The sequence below is a fragment of the Pyxicephalus adspersus genome, chromosome Z (genome assembly GCF_032062135.1).
Source record: "Pyxicephalus adspersus chromosome Z, UCB_Pads_2.0, whole genome shotgun sequence".
Classification (NCBI taxonomy): Eukaryota; Metazoa; Chordata; class Amphibia; order Anura; family Pyxicephalidae; genus Pyxicephalus; species Pyxicephalus adspersus.
This window is the reverse complement of record NC_092871.1, coordinates 33,909,172-33,915,171: the sequence shown is the minus strand read 5'-3', so window position 1 is coordinate 33,915,171 and position 6,000 is coordinate 33,909,172.

The window sequence follows — 6,000 nt, the reverse complement described above, 5'->3', positions numbered from 1 at the left end:
GGTTCTACTTGTTCCCTATGTTACCTAAAATATGAAAAAGTGAAATGTTCACCTTGTGTGTTCATGGTTGTGTGTAATATAGATGTCAGGCATTCACCAGTCTGGGCAATTCAGTCCTAGCATATAATGTATAAATGTAAGTGTTGCCTACAAAGTGAACTATACTATTCAGTTATATGCAAATCTAGACTATTCCTGTAAAAGTCAGACTTAGACCCAACCCTAAATATCTGTCCTGGACAAGGTGGTGTAGAAGGTGCAGAGAGAAGCTAAATTTAAAGAAGATGGAAAATGTGCACTTGCAGAAGGCTTCTCCCAAGTTTCAAGGGTTAAAAGGATATTTTTGCTTAGGTTACCATTTCATAGACATTTCTACAGTCCCTTTTCTTGCCCCTCCTTCACTTCTTCTTAGCCACTTCAGGTTTTCCTGGTTTGCGGAAAAGCTTGTAACCCCCCCCCCACCCTCTGGGGCCACATCGCACTTTACTTAAAGGTGAGAGGAACCACAGCATGTGGCAGGAATTAAAGATTCAACGCATCAGATCGTGTATTTTTCGTGCAGAGGCTGGCAAAGCAGTGACATTATTACACATAGCTCACCGGAGAGGTATATCTATTTTGCTCTGCTTTTAGCAGATAAGTGTATAGTAGTGACCCTGTGATGGCAGGGTTTCTTTAAGTTAGTAGGCCAGCCTTGTCTGTTATAAATATTACTTTCTGTTAGTTGTTTCAGCAATTAGATTATAGGGTTATATTAAAAATATGAATAGCTGGTTGTTTCTTCAGTGATTGGATTATCAGGTTATTTTAAAAAATCGTTTTGTTTCAGTGATTAGATTAAACTGGGTATTCCGTATTGGTACAGAGATACAATATCGGCACCGAAGATTTTTATCAAAACAAAAAATGTAGTTTTTTCAGAGGGTTTTGTTTATGTATTTTTTTTCAGTGTTCTTTCAGAAGGACTTCCAAATCAAAGTAGGAAACTGGTGAGCTGTTCATTTCTTGAACACCAATGATGAGCTGTGTTTAGTCTGGTGAAAGTGGGGGAGCAAACCTAAAGGTCATGCACCTCTGGTTGTCCCCCCAATATTCTCAGACAATAATGGACATCATTAAAACGTCACATTAGTAGATCACATGTAATGTTGTCTTCACTGTATCTTTAAAAGGCAAGTTAGTGATGTTCTTTCTTGATGATATTTTCATCTTTTCACCACTGATATTTTTTATTACATGATTTGCAGCTAAATCTTCAGAGACAACAGTGTTAGTTCTGTATGTTGGCATTCCTGGCTCTGCATGTTGTGATGATTATCTTATCTTCTTGGAGTATTGTTCAATCTAAAGCTACGTACACACGTCAGATTTTTATCGCCCGATAATCGGCATCGGCCAATTATCGGGCGAAAATCTGCCGTGTGTACAGTCAGTGTCGTCCATCGTCTGGACGACCGACCTGCCGGATCCACGGACGATGGACGACAGCCGATCCTAATGAAAGGGAAAGGGAGAGCGCGCAGCAGGATGCCGCTCCGTCGCTCTCCCCCTCCCCTCTCCATAGAGCATGAATGGTGCTGTATGTACAGCACCGTTCATGCATCGTGCACTCCCTTGTCGTTGGAAAGGATCGTGAAAGATCCTTTCCAACGACAAAAATTGGAAGTGTGTACGCAGCTTAATTGTCCAATAGACATAGGAAATGCAGGTTCTAGGGCTGTGTACACACAGCAAAAATTGCCGTTGGAAAGGATCTTTCACTCTCCTTTCCAACGACTTAAGGACTGCATGAACAAGTGCTGTACATACAGCACCGTTCTGTTTTATGGAGGGGTGGGGGAGAATGACAGAGAGGCACCCTGCTGGGCTCTCTCCCCTTTATTTCTATTGCGATCGATTGTCGTTCATGAGCCCTTGTACACATGCAAGATTCTCGTCTGATATCAGCCCTGAGCTGATTATTGCATGAGAACCATTGCACGTGTGTACCTAGCTTAAGAACTCTCTTCATGCTGATCTTTATCACGCTGTTTTTTTTTTTGTGTACATAGTACCTTCTCCTCCCCCTTTTTAAATTCGGACCCACTCTTTCGCTGCAAAGTTAGAATGGACCTTGATGTGCAAGCCAAAAAGAAGATTTGCTTGTGGGGCTGCACATTATTATTTTCTTTGCACTTTAGAGGAGTAGAGATACCACCTGTTGCACCAAGAAGACTTTCTAACACCTTGTATTCACCCACAGAGCAGGCTTTCACCTGGTATTTGTTCTCTAATGTGGCGATTGTTCACCTGTCTATCCCCAACGGGGCAATCCTTCACCATTAGCAATCCAGTCTTTCATTTAACACTCTCTCTCATTAGGGCACTCTTATTTTAAAGGTTTCTGCACAAATTAGGTTTAAATATTTGAAAACAATTTTTTTTGAAAACTTTTTTTTCCATGATTGAATGGTTATTGGTGCAGTCTTTATATGGGTGTGTTTGAAATTCCCCATATATTGAACGACTAAGATAGAAAAAGTGTGTTTTTTCATTTGGATTGTTACATAAATGGGTATTGTAAATACCCCTACATTGTTACATAAATTTTCTGTAAAGCAGAAAATTTTTGTAGGCAGCATAACAAGGTGTTTTCTTCTATGGCAGTCTCTTACTAACATAACAATATAACAGGGCAGTGTGTTCAGAAGGCCTCACTTCTCTTTCACCTTTAACGCCGGTTGATAAAGTAAAAAAAAAGCTGAAGCTTTATGAAAAGTTTATGAAAATAAATCCCATGACCCCTGTCAGCCCAGGGTTAATAAACTCCTGCAAACCCCATACTGACTGCTTCTCCTAAAAGGTGCCTTCAATCTCTCCCAGGTCTGGTGGGATCTCTGACCCTCTATGCACTTACAGCCTGCTCCCCTCTCTTGGATTAAAGGTAGGAGAACTCTATTGACACATGGCCACAGGATCAGGCAATCCACTGTATGGTCATGCATAATTGTTATATGATGTGCAATTTTTATTTAGCTATGGAGGAAAAAAAGAGATTATGGTAATGTCTCACATTGGTTAATCTACTAAACTACTAATGCTTCCTGTTTCCTGGTGTAGGAAACTAGTTTGGTAATTGTTGTGGCTTTCTGCTGTGGTGTCCATGATTTGTTGTAAATTCTGTGATACTGCAACATAATCCTTTATGCCTTTTTTTTCACACATATTTCTGTTGATGTGTAATAGATGGAATTCATCATGAATGCCTGATCCCTTTTCAATTTCTGAAATAAGGAAATCATTGCCCATCTTGCCTTGTATACATTTCCCCATTTCAGTTTATCCTAGTGTGATTGTCCCTCCCTAATTATTGCCTTTGTGCTCCCAAATGAAAACACCATTTTTTCCATCCATTTACTTATTTGTTTTTATGTTTCCTCTTTAGAAATCACATACAATCAGTCTGATTAAAAAAATGATGTTCACACAACAGGAATTTGCTTCTCCTTTGACAGAAAAGTTCAAATTAATTTTCACATAATCTATTGAACGCACATTCTAAATGTAAATTAAGTTCTCCTCCCTTTGCTCCTATGCCTGCACATATTTTCACCATGTAGTCTTTAGCATCTTCCACCATTTTGATTGGCCAGGCCAGAATAGTATATCTCTTGTGCATGAAAGTTTCCTCCATTCTGCCATCAAAGTATGCCAAGAACTCCACTCGTGTCACTTACATTCTAAAGAAGATTGCAAACAGGCAGGAAAGTGCCACCCGCTTGCAATGTTTCAGGTTTGTTTCCACTCATAAATCAACCATCAACCTATCCATTGAAGTATGTAACAAGGATGTCTGGTACCGCTGAACTTGTGGGTTGATGAGGGTGAAGCTAAACATATTTAAATGTATTTTGAAAAGGAGCACCGTACATTAGATCTGAAAACTGGGATAAGTTTTATAGCCCAATGGGGGTATGGTAGCTGACTTCTCAATGTTACTGGTAAACATGAGAATTACACTTCAATAAACAGTTAAATTTAGATGTCATTGTGGAATATCCTTTGTGGTTCGGGGTATACCCTATTGGTAACACTCCTCTTCTGCCTTCTAGTGTGATGCAGCGACCTTGCTGTCCTTTCTAATTAGTTCTAGGAGGAGAACCTGGCAGTAAATAAATGGTAGCATTGCCTTGGGTGGAATATGGATTGTTGAAAGCATTAGAGCTGACATTATGTGGTGCTGCCTAGTAAATTGTGTTCATGAAAATATGTAGTCGTAGTACAAATATCTGTATACCCACAAATCTCTTCATAGACATAAATGGTTCTAGTGTCCCAAATTATATTGTTATTTATATGTCGACTCAACTACCAAACTATAGAGTATACATAGTAATCGGCTGAAGGACATTGTGTCATACAGACTTCCTTCATTTGCGGTTTTATACAAACACATATTATTACACAGATAAAGCACATCTGTTACATTTCCATTAATTGATGAGCTTATCATTCTGCTACTTCTCACTTCACTGTCAAATCACAGGTTTGAGAAAGGACAATACCTGTAAAAGTCAGGTCTCCTGCCCTTTCAAACAGTGTAAACACCAGAACTGGATGGACAGAAATAAAAATCCATTTACAGGTAAAATTACTCCCATATATTTGTATTTTTTCTATGTATTTAGCTGTTTGCCTGAATTTCAGCCTTTAAATATATAAACCCATGGTGTAACAAATTGTACCATTATGGAGCTAGACTCTGGCAACCATATATTTTCATTATTGCAAGACAGGTTACTTGTCAATGATGGAGCACTTATATTAAGAATTTTGCAGCTGCTCCTTTGCCTAGACTTAATTTGTCATCTATTCTAGAGCACTGGGAAGCCTCAATGAGCAAACTATCAGTATGAAGCTCTCCCTATTCTCATACTGATTCCTGTTAGATACCAGGTGCTTTATTGTTATCACATTGAACCTTTTAGGATACTTCAGAGGTTCTTTTGGAGTTTGTTAAAGGGTTTTTCTTTGACACCCTATAATGCCCTTGTATCCAGTAAGGGTCCTAAAGCAGAATTCCTTAAATTTATTTTAGAAAATAAGTGTATGGGTACCATGGGTTTAGTTAAAGTCACTTTAAATATAACCTGGGCAAACATTGTAGTTTTATCTGTGTAGCACGGATGTGAGCTGCTCTGAAATGTTTTAAAACCACATTCTTTCATGTAAAACAGGAAGTAATTGTATTGATGTCCGGGGGATGTTGCTGGCCTTAAACTAAAACCCAGGTTAGAAGAATATTATTATTATAAACATATTACGCAGCGCTGTACATTTAAATAAGGGTTGCAACTGACAGACAGATACAGACAGTGACACAGGAGGGGAGGACCCTGCCCCAAAAAGCTTACAATCAATGAGGTGGGGAAGCAGCACACGCTAGGAAAGGGGTTATGGAATGGTGGGAAGTAGTCATGGTCAAAGAGATGGGTAGGCAATTTTTAAAAAATGGGTTTTGAGTGCTCTTTTAATGAACAGACAGTAGGAGCAAGCCGAATAGGACGAGGAAGACCATTCCAGAGAGTTGGGGCAGCTCTAGAAAAGTCTTGATGAGGTTATGAGAGAGGAAGTCAGTAGTAGGTCATTGGAGGAGCAAAGAGAGCACCCTAAAGCTGGTAGACCTACCTTCTTGGGTACACATTGTGCATGCTGAGATTCATTAATATAGATTAGTGGTCACCGACCTTTTGGACCTCACAGACCACTAAATTCACGGAATCTGGACCACGTATGCCCGGGGAGCCGTGTGTCACTCTGAGAGAAAGAAACTTCCCCCAGAGTGACGCCATGATGCCAGAACCCACCCACTCTCCCATCACAGGTCTGGGCCTGCAGTGGGAGAATGGGCGGGTTATTCCCATATTGGGGACATGGTCTGCAGCGTTTGCCAGTGCCCCCCGCCAGGGTCCTTTTCTGCCTGGATGGTGACCGCTGATTTAGGTCATCTACATTTACCAA